The sequence below is a fragment of the Homalodisca vitripennis genome, chromosome 6 (genome assembly GCF_021130785.1).
Source record: "Homalodisca vitripennis isolate AUS2020 chromosome 6, UT_GWSS_2.1, whole genome shotgun sequence".
NCBI classification, from domain to species: Eukaryota; Metazoa; Arthropoda; class Insecta; order Hemiptera; family Cicadellidae; genus Homalodisca; species Homalodisca vitripennis.
The window spans coordinates 137,276,951-137,299,492 of NC_060212.1; positions in this window are offsets into that span (position 1 = coordinate 137,276,951).

The window sequence follows — 22,542 nt, forward strand, 5'->3', positions numbered from 1 at the left end:
ATATTTATGACCTATTGGTTACATAGGTTGTCAATTAGTTGGGCTCGAATAACTCTTCATATTCTACTTTACGGATGGGTGCATATTATTATATATATCATTCTGTTAAACGCAGATAGATTTTTGATAGACTGACTAAAAGATTTTAAGAATGTGAATGTGTAAGCAATGCTTTGACATATAGTGAAACATGAAACGTAAATTTTAACACTGATAGCATTAGATATAACGTATTAAATTTAATGTGCAAACCTCTGAAAAAGAATTAGATTATAGCAGAAGGGCTTAAATTCTAAATAAATCACGAGTATAAATGAATAAATACACTGATTATGATTAAATTAAAAGTTAGAGCAGCTAATTTAAAATATAATATAACTTAAATGTTCTATATTAAATACTATAATGTTTTAATATAATAATGACAATGATATCCGCCACAATAGTTAGAGAGATTTAGATTACTGAGAGATTATTGTATCACGTATTTACTAACTCTCATCGCTTTCATGCCATGATACCACCAATTTCCGCATCAATTATATCTCGGGAAACATTTTTTTAGGGAAAACGTGCCATAAAGTAAGAATTTGAAATGCTATTACTAAGATGTGCTCTGCTCTGGTAGTTTGGATCCCTCTATTCCTTTTTCTGCATGCTGAAATGTTTAAATGTGCTTATTTTTTAATACCAATGATACTAACTTCTATGTTTGTTTCACATAAATATGAGAAGAAAATACTACAATCTAAAGCAGCTGCGGTTTTATTAAATTTAGTAATCTCAAAAGTTCAAATATGTACTAAACACTAAGAAGGTAATTGGTATATGGTTCTACTTCAATGTGTTTGATACTTAAGTACAAGCTCTTGAGTATCTAAGAATATGCTACAAAGGTAAAAATATATAATAACATCTTTTGTTGTCATGAATATGTTTCAAAACGTATACTTAAAAATTAATTTTTTTCTCATTTTTATGTACGTCGTTTTCTACAAGCATTTTTATAATTTCTAAAATCCATGCATAAAGTTGTATGTGAATTTATTTAGAATAAAATAGGACAAATAATGTTTTAAACCGTTCTATGTGTTAATTAGCATACCAATATCAAAGAGTTGAAAATTAGGCTGTCATGAAAAATATTTGTATATGGATATATAAAATAAATACAGCTAAATTCAATAAATCATCAGTACTTTTGTACCATATTTTACTGAAGTTCACAAAATTTTAGTTAAACTACGTATATATTTCGTTACTTTAGACTTTACTCTACAATAACAGACAAGAAATAAAATCAAAATTTTTTCATGTCCACAAACATTTTAATTATCACAATAAAACACTCACCATTATTTTAAGAAATAAATATAACAAGTAAAACATTTAGTTTTCGCTACAGCTTGATAGTTCATATAATTTGGATAGCTAATTATTTTATTTATAAAAATACCTTATATAGAAAAGCTATAGAAGCTTAAATAGAGCTTATAGAGCTTTAAATATGAGCCCATTTCAGAACTACTTACAGCGTTAAAATTAAACCCCAATACTTATATCTTGTCTTTATTAAAAAAGTACAAACATTATAAAACTATTTAAAAGTATTTATTTTCTTTGGGATAAAAACTGTATATTTTTACCCTTTTGGTGAAACGTTTATATATACCCTCCAAAGACTGATAAACTCACCAAGAAACAAAAGCATCTTAAATTTGTGAATGTGGAATTATAACTACAATAACTTTGATAGTTGACCTTTGCGTTTTCTCTAATGGCTCCAAACGAAGCAGCAGATCCTGCTTCAAGGTGTCGTACTCTAATAGCGAAGTTACTAAAGTGCATAAATTATACAATTTGGGTTGCTCCAAAAGCAGCATTTCATTCAATAGCAACGGTTCTCGAGAGTTGATTGATGTATTCAATATGTGGATGGTATTCAAGGTTATAATCTGAATTAACTATAAATTTAATTGTTTAAAGTTTTCAATTCCACCACAGTCGTAACTACCAACGAATCACAGCAGGATTGAAGACAATATACAAGGTTTATCGTCATTTCACACATAAATAGGAAACTTGTAAGTTTAAAAACGTTATCTGATGAACCGAAAACAATATTTCTATCTTAATAAAGTTGACAGCTAGCCTAAAGTCTAAGTAAAAGTCACCACGACAGGGTCGTCAGTGAATGAAATAAATTATTTTTCTCTGAAGAAAAGTTTGCTACTGGCAATGACAAATGTTAATAGTCCACAGGATTTAGTTTCTTACTATTAGTAACAAATACATATGAAAAAATTTACATTCATTTAAACTCTTTTATTAAATTAAAATGTTGTTAATGTATATGTATTTTACCATTGTTGGTAATTCTTACTATAATCACCTATGTTATAGGGGGATGGGTACTTAATCACACGCGCATGTACCCACTAATTTAAATAAAGATAAAACTATTTCAGAAAAAAATGTCATAAATAATAAACTTTTTTCTTAAAAAAAAAGAGTTGAAATTCTTTGTAGCAGCCTAACCTTCAATGCAAATACAGTTAAAATTAGATTCATAAATAAAACTTTATCTATGCTTTAATCAAAAATATTCACTAATCTATTCTTTTATTTTTAAGAAAGTTCAAAAAGTAAATAGTAGAGTAAAAGTATGTTACAAGTGAAAATGGTCTTTGTAAAAATATTTCTAACCGTATCTCCTAAACATGAGAAAAATTTATAGTTCAAACTAACTTCAAACTTTAGTCTTATAGGTGCAAGTTGTTATCAGGGCATCAAAGACTTGAAGTATAGCGACGACAAACCTCAGAGGGGTTGTCTCCAATGTCCTGCATTTATCAGGCGTCAGCTCAGTAACAGTTGTATAATCCAACCGTTCCCCTGACTACCCCTATCAGATGGAACACCACCATTTCTCACCCGGTGTTTCTGAGTTTCTTGTGACATTTTCTCAGCGTAACAAAACCCCAGCAAGGTGAAAGTCTGCCTTTCTTGAGCACAGCCGTCGCTTTTATCAAATATGCGTAGATGTAGTAAAATACAATTAAAAAAATGCATATCAAGAATTGAAGAATATTCTTAAAATATTTATTCCCCAAGACCTCCAGTTAAGGGTCTCCTAATCTCAAATTAGCCAAAAACAAGTGCTCTGTTTTCAGTAAATATCTCCTCCACTAATATATTAATCGTGAACAAGTAGATATAATGCAACTAATTTTAAAATTGTGTAATTAAAACTTACTCGATATTACTAATTAATATCGTGTTATTCTGTATTTTAACAACTTTAAAATTAATACCAACTCTTAATTCATTACTTGTGGTATAAATGAAACACAGATTCATATGTAATTACACATCACGTGATTTATAGTCGTCCATGCTCTATCCTATATATATAATTAAATATTAAATTAATTAAAAAAATTAAATAAGGCTATTGCCATTTATACAATTTAACGTAAATAAAAGTCGTTTGACAGGTGTTTGGTCTTCCGATCATATGTTAGTTTGCTTGTTTAAAACGCATATGTGACAGAACAGATAACGGCCAAATACAAAATAATTGAATCGGAAAAAGTAAGCGCTCTGTGGTGTAATGGTAGCACATTCAACCGGCAAGTGAGAGATCCGGGTTCGACTCCGGGCGGAGCAAGTACTTTTTGCGATTCAATGTTTATTGAAATTAAATAAGGCTATTGCCATTTATACAATTTAACGTAAATAAAAAGTCGTTTGACAGGTGTTTGGTCTTCCGATCATATGTTAGTTTGCTTGTTTAAAACGCATATGTGACAGATACGGCCAAATACAAAATAATTGAATCGGAAAAAGTAAGCGCTCTGTGGTGTAATGGTAGCACATTCACCCCGGCAAGTGAGAGATCCGGGTTCGACTCCCGGCGGAGCAAGTACTTTTTGCGATTCAATGTTTATTGAAATTAAATAAGGCTATTGCCATTTTATACAATTTAACGTAAATAAAAGTCGTTTGACAGGTGTTTTGGTCTTCCGATCATATGTTAGTTTGCTTGTTTAAACGCATATGTGACAGATACGGCCAAATACAAAAAATAATTGAATCGGAAAAAGTAAGCGCTCTGTGGTGTAAATGGTAGCACATTCACCCGGCAAGTGAGAGATCCGGGTTCGACTCCCGGCGGAGCAAGTAACTTTTTTGCGATTCAATGTTTATTGAAATTAAATAAGGCTATTGCCATTTATACAATTTAACGTAAATAAAAGTCGTTTGACAGGTGTTTGGTCTTCCGATCATATGTTAGTTTGCTTGTTTAAACGCATATGTGACAGATACGGCCAAATACAAAATAATTGAATCGGAAAAAAGTAAGCGCTCTGTGGTTGTAATGGTAGCACATTCACCCGGAAAGTGAGAGATCCGGGTTCGACTCCCGGCGGAGCAAGTACTTTTTGCGATTCAATGTTTATTGAAATTATATAAGGCTATTGCCATTTATACAATTTAACGTAAATAAAAGTCGTTTGACAGGTGTTTGGTCTTCCGATCATATGTTAGTTTGCTTGTTTAAACGCATATGTGACAGATACGGCCAAAATACAAAATAATTGAATCGGAAAAAAGTAAAGCGCTCTGTGGTGTAATGGTAGCACATTCACCCGGCAAGTGAGAGATCCGGGTTCGACTCCCGGCGGAGCAAGTACTTTTTGCGATTCAATGTTTATTGAAATTAAATAAGGCTATTGCCATTTATACAATTTAACGTAAATAAAAGTCGTTTGACAGGTGTTTGGTCTTCCGATCATATGTTAGTTTGCTTGTTTAAACGCATATGTGACAGATACGGCCAAAATACAAAATAATTGAATCGGAAAAAGTAAGCGCTCTGTGGTGTAATGGTAGCACATTCACCCGGCAAGTGAGAGATCCGGGTTCGACTCCCGGCGGAGCAAGTACTTTTTGCGATTCAATGTTTATTGAAATTAAATAAGGCTATTGCCATTTATACAATTTAACGTAAATAAAAGTCGTTTGACAGGTGTTTGGTCTTCCGATCATATGTTTAGTTTGCTTGTTTAAAAAACGCATATGTGACAGATACGGCCAAATACAAAATAATTGAATCGGAAAAAGTAAGCGCTCTGTGGTGTAATGGTAGCACATTCACCCGGCAAGTGAGAGATCCGGGTTCGACTCCCGGCGGAGCAAGTACTTTTTGCGATTCAATGTTTATTGAAATTATATAAGGCTATTGCCATTTATACAATTTAACGTAAATAAAAGTCGTTTGGACAGGGGTGTTTGGTCTTCCGATCATATGTTAGTTTGCTTGTTTAAACGCATATGTGACAGATACGGCCAAATACAAAATAATTGAATCGGAAAAAGTAAGCGCTCTGTGGTGTAATGGTAGCACATTCACCCGGCAAGTGAGAGATCCGGGTTCGAGACTCCCGGCGGAGCAAGTACTTTTTGCGATTCAATGTTTATTGAAATTAAATAAGGCTATTGCCATTTTATACAATTTAACGTAAATAAAAGTCGTTTGACAGGTGTTTGGTCTTCCGATCATATGTTAGTTTGCTTGTTTTAAACGCATATGTGACAGATACGGCCAAATACAAAATAATTGAATCGGAAAAAAGTAAGCGCTCTGTGGTGTAATGGTAGCACATTCACCCGGCAAGTGAGGAGATCCGGGTTCGACTCCCGGCGGAGCAAGTACTTTTTTTGCGATTCAATGTTTATTGAAATTATATAAGGCTATTGCCATTTATACAATTTAACGTAAATAAAAGTCGTTTGACAGGTGTTTGGTCTTCCGATCATATGTTAGTTTGCTTGTTTAAACGCATATGTGACAGATACGGCCAAATACAAAATAATTGAATCGGAAAAAGTAAGCGCTCTGTGGTGTAATGGTTAGCACATTCACCCGGGCAAGTGAGAGATCCGGGTTCGACTCCCGGCGGAGCAAGTACTTTTTGCGATTCAATGTTTATTGAAATTAAATAAGGCTATTGCCATTTATACAATTTAACGTATTATATATATATATATATATATATATATATATATATATAGGATATATATATATGGAATATAGAGATGCAGAATACAGGTAGGATGTCTACACTTGCTAGTATTTACTAGCCGTCAGCTCGGTCACAACTTTGTATTGTGCTTCCTTCTGTTATAGCTTTACCACATATATGAGTTCAAGTGGTCCATTTGACCACTGTTCAATGTGTATTTAATGTGGTCATTCAGTTTATAATTAAAATCAATGAAAATTAAGTTCCAAATTTTATCTTAAATTCAATTAAATATATATGGTTAGTCAACTGTAGACAGAATCTTACAAGTTAATGTCACGATATGAGAGGTAGAAATGGTTGGAACATATCTCAGCTGGGATATCTGCACTTTTACTTATCCACTTTAAACTGGGTAAATAATTTTTTATTTGATTTAGTTGCTATAGATTTAACTTATGTAAGATTACACTTATGTAACAGTTCTATTAGTTAAACGTTAATTGTACATTTATTTTAAAATTTACTTTTTTAAATTAAATTATGTGATTATTAAATTTGAATTTTAATGTGTTAATTTACCCGGGTACAGAAGAGCTCGTCTGCACTGTCTTGTATCTGTCAGTCGTTAGCTATGTAAGACGTTTGTGTAATCTATCTATTTCAGTCATAGCTTAGGAAAATGCTGATGTCAACCCTGGCGTTGTTTTGAAATTTTGAATATTCAGATATAGTAAATATTATATATTTCAATCCTCGTAATAACCTACGTATGATAAACTAATATAACACAGTTTTACTAAACTAAATGTTCCATGAGTTATAATGCAAATTGTGTTTAATTCAATATTATTTCAGTTCCCTTTGAGGACCAGGTACTGATGTATAATGAATATATAAATTTTTTCTTCATTTTTGTAATTGACAACCTAAATAAAGGGAAAAATTTGTTTAATGTTTTTTTGGCATTTACATACATACTTTTTTACATGGTACTTTTATTTACCGTCAGTTCTTTATAGCATTATCGCACTTTTTAAACCAGGCACTTAAAAGTACCGTCAGGGCATAATGCCATTCATTAATAGAGTGATGTTATGAATAAATAAAGACCATTCAGTTGTAAACATCATTTAAGTGTGAAAACTACTTTTTAACATTTATTTACAGGCCACGAAAATTATATAATATATAATAAATACATAGTAAATAGTGTCCAGTATCCTTTGGAATATTTAACTGCCTGGTCATACTATTAGAGTCATACTTCATGAAACACTGCAAAACATTTCTCTTTTCATTTACACATAGAAACATTTTACAATAGCTACACTTGGTATGAGGGCGTGATTGTATTTTTTGTTTAGCGCAGACTTCACATCTTCCTCTCTTTTCATCAAATTTAACCGAGTGTATTCCTTTGTTACCTAACCTGACATCCTTAGGTTCATTAGACTTTCTGCTCTGCAAAATAGGACTTGAACTTGATGAAGTGAACTCAAGAGACCTCTTTATATTTTGGGTTTTACATTGTTATCAGACCATTTACCACCATTCTTCTAAATTCTAAAACAAGGATCTTGCCATTTAACTGGCAACCTATGACATAGGTATCTACAAATGCGATGTCTAAAATTCCCCAAAATAACCGCTGCCACCACTTTTTGGATTTCCTGTCCATATTGTAGAGGGATCTATTTATCTGCTAGATAAACCCCTCCCATGTACTTATTATAATCCTTAACAATAGGTGGTCAAGTGACAGTAACTTTAGACACATCCTTTTGAGTTATTAACACACTACTATGTTCTGTCCCATGGTAGTTCGATATCAACCAGACAGTTTTGTTGTGCTGCCACGTGAAAACTCCGACATCATCATTTCAATAGCGATGATCCCACTGTCCCCTTTCAAGAGAGTAAGGAACTAAGGTCTGCAGGTATACCCGCCCTGTCATTGTGTATCGTTGCGCAAGCTAAGGTGTTTTCACTTTTTAGCCTCACCACCGAGGGAATAGAGGCAAAAATTTTCAAATACCAGAATTTCGGTTTTTTTTTCCCCCATATTTCTTTTGTTAAGGATAAAACCACTCACTGCTTTAATGCCTTCATTTTTTTCCTTTTTAAACATCAAATCGTTAAAATATAAACCATACTGGTCACCAAGACACCACAGTTTATAACCCCTTTTTATGGGTTTCATGGGATTATATTGCTTCAAAGTGCTAAGACCTTTGAAAACAGTTTTGATTCATCAACACTAACTTGACTTGTACCTTCATAAACTGCTGTGAACTTGTCATTGAGCTTTTTAATAAAAAGCCTAATTTTTTTTAATCCGTCTGGATTGTCTTTTGGAATAGTATTGTTATCATTCACAGGGAGACTTGATAAAATATCCATGAAACGTCCTCGTGTCATTGCTGACTTGTTGCCAATATACTGATCATGTTGCAACTGGAGGGCTGACGGTACTTATAAGTACCACGTCTATTTTAGGCTAAATATACTTAATTCAGTCATAATATGTTAAAATATCAAACAAACTCATTAATTTTAAAGGACATTTCACCCTTTTTATAACAGAAACATTTAAATAAATGAGTAGAACATATTTTTTTAAATATAAAAATCACGATTTATAAATTCGCAATTCTAGAACAACATTGGTCTGAAAAGTGCTACTATCTAGCAGAGTTTGTTAAAACTAGAAGGACAAATATAGTTTTACAGTAATGGTACATGGTACTCAAATGTACCTCCAGGCCTTTACGCGTGTCTGAAGCCATTGTAATCTGTTATGTAAACTGTTCTATTTGGTGGTACTTAAAGTACCGTTGGTCCACAAAGGGTTAAGGAGCTAAAGTGTAATAAATTTAAATATATATTAAAGACACGTTTTAAAAATATTCTCTGAACACAACTGAAGTAGTTTATATTATTAGGATACCACGAGTAGTAAATATATAAAGATGCCTTACTAAATAGTGGTGAGTATTAATTTACTGTTGATGATTGTTAAGAAAATTGTAAACTGAATACCCCTTGCAGTGTATTAAAGTACAATATAAAACTTATTTAATTATTCATTATTTATTTTCCCTTACATTTTTATCAGATGTAAGTAAGATGAAACTTCACATACAAAATAAACATAGCAAAAGGCTTTTCAGCAGGTTAGGGGGTTACGGTATAATTAACGGCTAAATATCAGAAATGGAGATTGGAGTAATACATCTCAGTTGAGATGTCTGCAGGATCCTACGTTTATCTCCCATCACTTTTGTAACAACTGTATAACTTGACCTTTTCCTTGGATAACTTCATCGAATGAAAATACCTAATACTTTTTTACCTTTATTTTGTACTTATGTTAGGACTTTCCTTTTGATAATAATACTGATTAATAATAAGCACTAACTTTGGATGTTCTAAATATAGAAAAATATATAAATGAGTGCACAATGTAGGAGAGATCCAGATTTTATTTACCTAGTAAGAATATATAGGGGGGGAGTAGATTCCTCCCCCTTGAGGGGGGTAGTAGAGGGGGATCCTGGGTGACAACCCAGCCAGGATGTCTGTAATGACCACTTTTTTTTATCAGAATTCAATTAGTAAAATATGTGTCATTAAACTTTCCGATATCTAATTGTTTTATTTTTGGTCCTGTACTCCGCTCTTCACATTTACAACAAAATATTTTAAAATCATAGGTTTACGATGGCAATCTGAAAATGGTATGACTGGCAGGATACTCAGCGTAAGGTACCTATATTTTAATGTCGATAATATGATATTAAAGGTGAAGAAAGGATGCAAAAACTAGAATTTAGTTCCTTCACAGTCTCGTATTTATAAGCCGCGGATTATAACTAATTAATCTAACTGTTCTTTTCTTTATCGCTTTGGCAAACATGAGAGTTTATAAATATATAGTTCATTCACAGGCAGACAATTAATTGCATTTTCCCTGAAAACATATTATTATAAAATGTAGTTAAGGAATGTAACTAAGTAGTAGTGACAAAACATAGCAGAAATTTCTGTAGAGTAAGTTATTACGACCCATCAGCTCTGTAGTAACGTCTACATAATTCAACTGCCCCTGTCCGCTCATATCTGATGTTTGGATTATATTTCTCATGTGTTCTTTCATGACTTGTTTCCAATTATAATAACAATAGATCGACATAATATTGATTACATTTGTGTTTTGACTGACCAATTATGTGTGCAACTGTCAACAGTTGTCCAGGATTGTAAAGTGAATGGACATTACTTAAAAACACACATTTATATATGCGGCACTTGATTTATTAGTTAAACAGAACTAGCTAAACCATTATAATATATACAAATTAAAACAATATACGGTTAGGAAAATAAAAAGACTTTCCGATAATACTGATAAGATTTAATATCAATTAAATGCTATGATTTGTTCCATCTATATTAACAAGCACGCTTTGAATAATGCCTTCACCTATCCTGGTAATTCGTAAGTGATATACATTACATATCTATTAATTCTAAACTAATTAAATTATTTTTCTTTGCTTACTTATAATGAGAGCTCTGGCCATAAGTGCCCTCATCCTTACTGTGTTTGTATAAAAAGCAAAGCTTGTTTATGTAAGCAATCTAATTAAAATACAGGGGTAGCTTTGAAAATTCAACTGTAAAAGTTTGTAAGTATATCATTATACTTGCCTATGCCTAGACCCCAGAAGCATGCGTTCCTTAAGCCAGTTAACTACATGTTATCCACATAATAGCATTGTGGAGAAAGAACCAGTACCATAAAAACATGTTCACACATGTAGCTTAACATTTTTACTCATTCAAGAATTTCACCAAATCTGAAACGGTTACTAAATAGAAGGTTGCAAAAATTAGCCCTTTATTATTGCAGTGTGTCTTTGAACGTAAGATGCCATAAGTACATGGTGGTATAATTTTCATCACAACTACAATGTAATCGCCATAATTGATCAATTCGGCTTAGGTACAGGAAGTAAGTATTTAAGGGGTATGGAGGTGTTAAGGTTTGTATAAAAAAGGGTTATGGTTTATAAATTATTAATTTCAGTATATTACTTTACAATACTGGGAATTCTTACTATATTTATAGAACTTAAAAATCTTGGTTTTGTGGCAGAGAGTTGATTTAATTAAGTAATTGCCTAAACATTTCTGATATTTTTCTATTTTACCAGTCTTGTAGTTAAAGCGCAACTAAATTTGTAAATTTCTATTAGGTACATATATTAGGTTATATATTGAGGCAAGTAATACCAAAGATATTATAAGTAATAACTTTTTTGTGAATGTTGAGTCAACAACCAGTTCCAATTCTTCTTTTTACATCGTCTGGAACCTAACGTTGGCTTAGACTTCAAACCTGGAACCTAGACATATGTTAATCTGATTAAATCCAAAAAATTTTGGTAATGAACTAGCTCTAAATGAATTCTTTACCCCATTTTGACATCAGAAACACCTAGACTACAAAATATAAAACTATAGCATAATTTAGGCACATTTGTAGTCTCATTGTCTTATCAAGTGCAAAATGTTTAAGAAAACGATAACTAAACGCGGTGGAATAACTAAGCTTCCTAAACATAACGTAGATTTAGAAGGAAAAGTTGATTGAATGAATATATTCGTTTCTCTTAATGTAGAGTCTGTATTCCATCCGGTGGTTTATATTTGTATGTTTATTTCTTGCTATAGTTGAAAACATATAGTTGTTTTATCATTTTATTTCGTGAAATCTTAAAACAATTAATATAAAAATAATCAATTAACTATTAAATAAAGAATAAATACAAATGCATGTAATTTATGACACATAAGTTTATGAAGCAACGCCAAATACAACGTAGTAAAATCTGGGGCTGTACTCATTGGAATAATGAATTATAAATCAGCTGATCCAATTAATAGTAATTACAACTCATCTAAACCACGTAAAAAAAATTGGATGCTCAGGGTATAGAACGGATAAAACAGTTCTGCATAATTGTATGAAAAATTTAGTTTGATAAACAAGTTACAATGTTTTTCTGGTGATTTTTTCGTGAAATCTAACCATTTTAAAACTGTGTATCACATTCAGCCAAATCAGGGCAATAATACATATGAATAGTTTAAATAAAATTCTTGTAGTTGAGAACAAACCAAAATAAATTTACCTGTAAACTAAATCTTTCTCTAATATGACCTTATATTTGTTTTTGGGAAAGTGCTAATGCATATACTGTATTTATATATTTATATATATATATATATATATATAATTGGTCAGTAAAACAAAAATGTAATCAATATTATGTCGATATATTATTATTAGAATTATATATATATATATATATATATATATATATATATATATATATACAGCGTGTATCAAAATGAATGACCTGATTTTAAAACTCAATATCTATTGCTAAAAATGTACTACAAAAATAATATTTATTGCAAAATACTCACAAAATCTTAAAGTTTTAGGTATATTATTACAAATGTTTTATATGTCCACCAGCAGCAACACGAACATTATCCAGACGATAGCTAAATTCCTCATAAACCTTACACAACGTATCTGCGTTCACAGACCTTATTGCGACAGTTATTTTGTTCTTTAGTTCTTCGATGTCATGAGTTAGACGGGGAACAAACACTTTTTCCTTCACATATCCCCACAAGAAAAAGTCGCATGGGGTCAAGTCTGGTGATCTTGGAGGCAAAAATGAAGGCATTGTCTCAAGGTACCGTGCGCCCTATCCAGCGGTGGGGCAGAGTGTTGTTGAGAAGCTGCTGAACATTGTTGTGCCAGTGACGCGGAGCTCCATCCTGTTTGGAAAATGAACCTAAAACTTTAAGATGTTGTGAGTATTTTGTAATAAATATTATTTTTGAAGTAAATTTTTAGCAATAGATATTGAGCTTTAAAATCAGGTCATTCATTTTGATACACGCTGTATAATATATAACACGCAGAATTTTCACTCAAAGGAAGGTTATGTATTTGAATTATACCGCATCCCTCGGCTATAGTACATTAGGTTAACTGTATAATAAATGTATACAATATATGAAGTTGAACTATTGTAAAATAACTGTGTAGCGTTTTTGAGTGGTTAACACATGCAATATGCATATACATATATATATATATATATATATATATATATATATATATATAGTTATATGCATATATATATATATATATATATTATATTGTTATATACTCAGAAGAGACTTACTAGTCTGAATGTGATAGGTATCTGACGTAATTAAGTTGTAAAACTACTATGCAAAATCTCTTTATCTGTAATAAATGTAGTTAAATATATTTTTTACGTGTTCAATTTTTTACAATATATTCACTACATGTACCTTAAACATTTTATTACATTTTACTTTAAATTAGTTTTTTGCACATAGCCTATTATACAATGTAAACAGGTATTTACTGTAATATTGTATAATCATTCAAATAAAATTTATTTTGTGTTCTTGCCACATTCATATTTTGGTAAATAATATGATTATAAAATATTTACTACCTATATAAACGCTAAAGTTAGCTAAACATTAAAAGGTTAAGTGAAGTTTTGAATAATCCTCCCTCTATATTATGTAACGTATAATTTGTTTTTACATTTTTTATTAGAAATAGATAGGTACATTTTAAAGTGACGCTGTCTCCTACAGGAACCGTATTTAGGGTGCAAAATGTGTGTATGTGTGTACAAAATGTACAAAACATTATTTATAACGTTCTTTAGTATACAAGTTATACACATATGAATCCAACTTTCAGTGAAAGCATGTAACTTTGTAGTAATCTAGTCGTATACAGATAAAGTAGAGCAAACAAGGGCAACAAGTACAATTATCGTACGTTGTTGGCTTACAACTGAGAGGTGAACATTACTTTTATGACTCTCTACTAAAAGTTTGTTCACTTTCTCTGCTGGCAAACATTTTCATCACTTGAAATAAAGCTCTGTTATATACAATTACTTTCACGTTTCAATGCCAAACTTTATTCAATATTCTTTACAGTCAGGTATTTTTAAAGGTTATATTGGAATAAAATAGTGTGTAAAACACGTTTATCATATTTTAATTTCATCTATGATTGATAAAAAAATACTTTTCTGACGTAAAATATTTTCATCCATAAAAATTCCAGGTGAAAACCTGGAACTGTTACCTTATTTGTAACAGTTGATGAAAGGTTAGTGAGAAAACACATTAAAAACTCGGGTTATTAATAAAGAGAGTTTTCTTAGCTAGCATACATACAATTTTAAAGCAATGATTCTTCAGTTTTTTTAGAAAATTCACTGTGGGAATCCTCGCAACTAAACTTACTATAGGCATACAAAGTGCAACACCACTCGATCAAATCTTTTCTGCTGAGTTATCTACTGGCTATATTTATTGAGTTAAGATAATACATTAAAGATCACGTTATCAGCCAACACACTTAATGTAGAAGATTGAATATGAAATCGAAATTCTTACTACCATATATGCACGATAGTGGATAATGTTCAGAGGTTATTGGGATTATGATTCAGAGATTATATATATATATATATATATATTTGTTAAATAATAACGACATAATTATGAGACTCTTTGGAACATTTCATACTTTAAGTCACAGTTCTACATTATATCCGATGGTAATCACATAAATCTAGCTGTAGAATGTGTGGGATAAATATCCCTGTATTAAGTTCTTCCTAAAGGAGTTTTGCGGTATTTAAAACAGGATATTGTAATTGCTGTCAGCGGACTTGTGTAAAACATGACATTACTATTGACAAGGTGGGTGGTGATCGCATGACTAGAAGTTGGAATATTTGAGGAGAAAGAATAAAACGGTATTGATCCTAATTAAATCTCACGACCAGGAAAATCTATCCCGAAATTATTTATAAAAAATACTATTATTATGCTGTTTAATTTCATAGCATACTGCCAACATGAAAAACATTTAACCCGCAATAATGTACTGCAAAACCAAATTTATTACAGATTTTACATCGGAAAGAAGACAGGTATGTTTATGTGAGATATAGGATATATATATATATATATAAACAATAGAAGAAAAAGACTTCATATAAATCCTTTAATATTTCGACTTTTATGTCGTTTTTCAAAAAGGTACAAAAAGTGTATATAATGTAAGAATTAAAAGTAAACATATAAATTTTTATAATCAGCTGAAATATTCTATTCTGATTTATACTGTAATTTATAAACTCCTTGGTATATTATACTAAAAAGAGCTTAATATTAAAATTTAAATTAATAACATAAAAGGCGTTCTAACAGCATAAAATTAAATTAAATATTAACAATTTTGTAGTTTTGTAGTTGTACATTCATAAAAAATTAATAAAATTAATACATTTAAATATAGACAATACATTGTTTTAGATTTGCTAGATTAATTTAGACTATTTTAACAGATCATTTCTTATTTAATCCAAAAGGTAATTTTGACTTAGTGACTAATTGATATGCTTGTTCTAAATTTTCTAATTGAATTTTTGAAGAATCTTCTGGTACTTTACAAATCCCTTTTAAAGTGTAACAATTATTAAATATTTCGTTATGAGCCAATGCATGTTGCGACTGAAACCAATTTGTCGTCTTGTCTGTTGGATGAGACCGATGGTTATTCATCCTAATATGTAAGGGATTTGTCGTTAAACCAATATAGTCCTTGGGACAAAAATTTGCAAGACAACTGATAGATTACAATTTTTCGATTTACAGTTAATGTTATTTGAAATTTGGTATGTTTTATTAGTTGTGCTACTTGTAAAAGTTTTAGAAGGATTTAGAATTTTGCATGTAGCACAACGCTTGTCTTCGCAAGAATGGCAACCTAAAAACTTTTGATCAGCATCTGATTTTGGAATTTGGGTAGGCAATAATTTAGGTCTTACCAAAAGGTTCTTCAGATAAGGGGCTTTACTAAAAATAATTCTTGGGGGTTTGAAAACAAACTATTTGTCAAAGGGGATGATCATCTACCAGTTTCTCTAAGTCGTCTCTCCACAGCTTCAAATGTTTTGCGATCAGGTGTTCTTCGATGTAGAAAAAGTATCACGATAATTCCTGAACAGCAGCTAAACCATTCTTGTTAACTTTGCCGTAAATCAGTATCATGTCCGTATACTCTTCAAACGAATACATACCATTTACATTATCTGCCATTATTTACTAAGATAATTACATACACTTTTATAAAAATATTTAATAAAATATTTTTAAAAATAAATATTTAATAAATTATTTTATACACTTGTATAAAATATTTCCAAATAATCACAGGATCTCACAAAATACAATCTTCACACTCCACAATACAAAAAACCTCCATAAAGGTTATTCAAATATTACTTCATGAACTTAATTGTTGATCAGCTGATATTGCCAACCTTTGCAAAGAAAATATGACGGATAAAAAGTGTTGAATAAAATGATCAGCTGTTACTCACAACATAAACATTAGTTAATATTTTATGCAGATAAGAATATGCATTTTTGTGCGTCTGTTTTATTTTTAAATAAAGCTAAATTTCAATACCTATTATTAATTTTTTTCCTAAGTAATTGACATGAATATTTTCAGAATTAAATGTTCTACAAATCTGTTTAAGAAAAAAATGACACTTTATTTAACATTTATGGAAATAATCTTACGTTTAAACACAAAAATGTGTTATTTCTTTGCACCAATTCTTGTGTTTTACGTAAGATATCTCTGAAAGTATTGCATTTACAGCTCTGCGACGAATTTTAATAAATTTGTCAGATATAAAAACATAAAAAACAATCGTATTTGTATCTTTGTAACTACCTTTACCATTTTTTATACGGCCTGACTTCACCAAGGGTTCTGAAATCCGGGCGAAATCTTTCGCTAGGCGTAACTCGCTAACGAAGCGTTTCCGGGCATATGGTTATATGAACTTTTTTTTACTTGTTTTTTACCTATAGAATAAGCTCCCGAGAGATTGCCGTTTAATTTTGAATCACCCTGTATATATCACTTTGTATTCACTACACATTGAACGGGTTGATTAAAACAAAGCTGAAGTCACGTAGCAGGCTTTGCTGAGGTTACATAATACTAGGTCACATAGTAAAATGTAATACGGTTGTCATAAGTTTTTATGGATTTCATTATTCTGTGATTTTATTGTTGCCATTATGATTACTCGTAAACCCAGTTCTAAAATGTTTGCTAACCATAAGACAACTGCTATAGAATGTCGTAAACCATCAATGAATTCAATGTTGCTTATATCGAAATGAAGCTTCGTGGAAACTTCCAAGTCTATATGTAATCATATCCTTTGGAAAGGCACGCTCTGCTTACCCTCAAACAATAAATGGTGAATGCAACAAAAATTCTTAAATACATATAAATATATAACTACAGGTTATCCATGAATGACGGCATGAAAATCAGCTGAAAGCATCTTCAATCAAACAGCTTTTGCGTATGAGATAGATGCCAGTTTTCAAGATTGATGTTATACATATCTCATCAACCCAGGGAACAGCACTTTCTCACTTGGATCATTCATTTCGTTAGTCTTCCTACCAAGTGTTCCTCAGAAAGCTGTACAATATTCTTTGATACATCGTTAAATAGAGTATCTAAGGCCTAACATACGATACCTACATGCGGTTTTCAAATGTTACTTTAAAAAGATATTAATTTTTGAATTTTACACAGCCTCTAATTATATTTTTTAGAAAAAAAAACCGACAAATAGGTAAATGTCTATAAATTAGTTTACTCCCGCTTATACAAATTAAATTAAAATTATATATATATATATATATATATATATATATATATACATATTATGTTATGAAACTCCTCATTATAGGGTTATATTTATGTTAGAATAATAAATCGTAAACTAAAACCCTTTTAAAATTCTTTTATTTCAGACAATTGTTTCGGTATAAACCCTCTTCAGTGTGAACATTAACCTCTCATTGTTAATGTTCACACAGAAGATGGTTTATACCGAAACACGTGTCTGAAATAAATAATTTTAAAAGGGTTTTAGTTTCCGATTTATTATTCTATATATATATATATATATATAGAATAATATATATATGAAATATATATAAATTAATATATGAGTTAGATATATACTAATGCATTATATACATAATTGTATTCTTATACTCGTGACCTAGATTTTAACCCTAAATTATTGTATGTTAATACGCGGAAAGAGTTTTTTTAACCCTTCAAAATCTTATAACTAATATTTGGTTCAGGTACATAGATAATATTTTTCTAATATGGCAGCATAGTATCAAAGAACTTAACAACTTTCTTTTTAATGTCAATAAATGTATTATTTTAAAATTTACATTGTCTATCTCACCAGATTCAGTAACATTCTTGGATACTGATGTATTTATTGAAAACAACAATCCATATCAGACAGCAAAAAAATTTAATATTTGCATTTCACCAGTTGCCATCCAATTTACATTAAAAAATCCATCTCTAAGAGTCTACCACAATATGAGCAAAAAAATATTTGCAGCAATTAATCTCACTTTAATAACTACATATAAATAGACTGTCTAATATACTTTTAGAAATTAGATATCCAAAACATCTTTTTTTAACAAATCAGAGCATCTAAAAGCAATTCCAATGCCATTATTCCTAATAATGAGCTGCAATTTTGTAAAACAGTGTCTTCTCGATCTAGCGTTAGTTCTACTAGGATTGCCGGGTTGAAATCTGTCATATGTATTGCTCTTGTTACTAAGAAAGTAAAAAGTTTCTACTTCTCGCCGATTTAACGTTCTTGCATTTTCTTTTAGTATTGCAACGATAAAGATTACTATATTTCAATTCACCATGTTTACCCGTTAAAAAAACTTATTTATTTCATTTTTAGAAAGAATGTAATAACTATGTTGTAAAAATATTAGAATTTAAAAGGTACAGAACCTAGATAAAACTTCAGCAAGGATGTCTTATTTGCTTGTATTTATCAATGAAAATTGGAATTTCACACACAATCTTAAAAATATGTAAGAGAATTCAGAGGAGCCATGGTATATTGAACGCACAAATATCAGAAATAGAATGTGGGGAAACAAACCTCAGTTGGCATCTCTGCAGGATCCTATATATATCAAATGTCGCCTCTATATGGACTGTATAATTCGATCCTTTCCCTGACAGCTTCATCAAATAGGACAATTGCATTACTTAACTGTTTATATTGTGTCTTTTTTAATATGTCGGCAGTTTGACAAGAAACTTGAAGAATGTTTTGTGTTCAGATGTTGATTGTTCATGTCAGAACAAACTAAAAATTAAACCTGTTTATTTAATGTACATTTCAACAGTGGCCGTGTTTTTGTTGTCTTTGAACCAATGTGAGACTGATAAGACGGTGCGAAACCTTAATTAGGGCCTGGAGAGAGTAAAGTCAAGGTAAAACATTCATGGGCTTCTGCTTAATTCAGTAAAATCTTCTGGTTTGAACGTGTGATCTTTGAATTTTCAAGCATATTACAATTGTATTATTCAGTTCGTTTGATGGCAAACTAATTGTAGACAGTTTTCTAAACATGCTAGTGTCACTTTGGATAACTATATTGGTTTTAAGAACCATGTTAAATCTATATTTAAAAGTTTTGTGATCAAGGTGAAAGCCTTATATACATATAGAATACTGGCAATGTCTACTAAGATAGAAATTTTCCATTAAAAAAACTTTTAAAACCTCGTAGCGTATAAAGGAAAACAGACTCTTTTAGTAAATTTGGCCATCGTTCAATGTTACAAAAAATCAGTAACACTTTTGGAGAAGGCATCTTAGAACTTCCCTTTAATAAATCTGTCAAGTTTCGTGTTGTTTGATCAAACGGGGTTATTAGTTACGATTACAAAAAACACATACGGTTAGAGAGACACTAAAAAAGCGAGTTAGGACATACGATTCACAGAATTTAGTTTGAGTTGTTGTGTCTTTTGTCACATGTTGAAGTTGTGTCAACCTAACCGTGTATCCACTATTTTAAAGTTTTACAAATCGATATTCACATGTTTTAAACTTATACTAACCTCTCAGAATCGTTATAAAACAATATTAAAATAAATGATTTAGCATTGTGTGGTGTATTGTGATAAATATTTCCATATTGTGACCCGTTGTACGTTTGAATTCTCTGAAATTTTATCGCCAAATATTCGTAATATCGATTTAATTTAAACCGCTGATGAAGGAATTACGTCATTGAATAAAATATTCTCAACATTAGAAGAAACTTATAGCAACCATCAGATATTTAAAGGCTCCTAGTCCAGTTTATCTTGTTGAATGTGTATTGGTTTTTACTCTTTTGTGTTGTAACATGGAATTATAATAATGTATGTCAAAGGTTTTTAACGGTTTTTGTTCCCTGTGGGAAAATGTGTTGTCTTTATTAAGTTCATATTAATTTTTTCCCTGTATATTTACTCTGGTAATCACGCATTTATTGTTCAGATCCTACTATGCTGTTCGAATTAATTGGGACAAACATGTTTTTCTGGTCTTTGTTAGTTTGTGATAACTGGTGATGTCCCAGACCGCTTCAAACCGGTTATAACTGCATAGAAGTAGTGTGCTGGGTTGACCTTGACTGTAAAAAACTTGTTTGACTGGTTTTGGAGTGTCATTCCTTCAGTTGTGAGCCTTTCTTTGTGGCGGTCGGTGGTTGTGGTACTGTGTTCCGTTTATTACGTGCTTCTTCAAAGATGGATATAACACCTAGGAAGCGTGCTAAAGTTGTTGCTCTTAATGAACACACGTCTATGACTGTGAGAGATATAGCTACAGCAGTTGGTTTGGGAAAATCTAGTGTTTCCAGAATTTTAAAAAACATATCAAGATTCCGGATCATTGTCTCCAAAAAGAAAAGGAAAATGTGGGCGCAAACGTAAAACAACTCCAAGAACTGACAAAATTCTAATAAGAAATAGCAAAATAAATCCAAGAAAGACAAGCACAGACCTTCGAAGGGATTTGTTGGATTCTGGTATTGAAGTGAGTACTTCAACTGTAAGGAAAAGACTTCTGGAAGTTGGTCGAAAGGCAAGAAAACCGAAGAAAAAACAATTTCTTACTAAGAAAATGATGCAAAAAACGTTTAGTATGGGCTAAGAAATACCGATCATGGACTGTAGATGACTGGAAAAAAAGTTATTTTCAGTGATGAATCACATTTATTTGTGCAGGGATATCTATCAAGTGTTGTTAGGCGGAGTGAAGGTGAACCTTTGCGAGAAGGTCATATCCAACAGACTGTTAAACATCCTTCTAAACAGATGTTTTGGGGTTTTTTTTACCACAAATGGTACTGGGAGCTTAGTTCCCATCAATGGGATGATGAATTCAGCCAAATACATCGACATACTACGCAGTCGGATAGTTCCATTTATGGAAACATTTGATGGAACATTTCAACATGACTTAGCCCCTTGCCACAATTCAAAATTGGTCAAGACTTTTATGCGGGAAAACAAAGTAAAAGTGCTTGATTGGCCTGGTAACTCACCCGACCTAAATCCGATTGAGAACTTATGGCATATTCTCAAGAAACGTTTAGCTAAGATGGATTGCACTACAAAAGAAAAAATGATAACAAGTGCTATACAAGTTTGGTTTCACGATGATGAAGTCAAGAACATGTGTGCTAAACTAGTGGAGTCAATGCCAAGACGTGTAGGTGAGGTCATTTCTGCTAAAGGAGGACATACTTCATACTAATGTATTGATTGTTCAATCTAAATAAGGTATCTAATGATTAAAAAACTAATGTTTTAGGAAAAAATTGGTTTTTTTTTCATTTGTCCCAATTAATTCGAACAGCATAGTAACACAATTATTTCAGTCTATTGAACAAAGTTTTAATTCGTTAAGTTTGCCTATGTTATGTAAGTTTTATAATCAAACTTTGATTAAAATTAAATAGAGATCAAGTTAGACGCTTTTGTTTTTAGACTGATTGCTTAAGAACTAGTACTACTTACAATATCATAAACAGAAATTTAGTCTATAGTAAAATTCTCCATTATATCAGTATAAAATTAATTGTAAGTCTCACTAGGAACTACGTACCCAATAGATAAATTAAATAAATAATTTTTCTTTGTACCAAAATCAACTTTAAACGATATACAGCTTAACCTGACTTTAACTCTTAGGGAAATATTGAAATAATTATACGAAAAATCACAATTACCTAGTAAAGAATATCAAATCCGTACCCTTTAAATGAAGTTTTTGCTTGATCAAACGCTTTTAAGCTATATTGAGCTATATTAAGCTTACGCAATTTATGTTGCCATTCTACGTTAATTTGCATTAGGGGCTGTTGTGTAAACTGTGAATTATAGTTTCATACCGTATTTTGAAAAAAATAAATT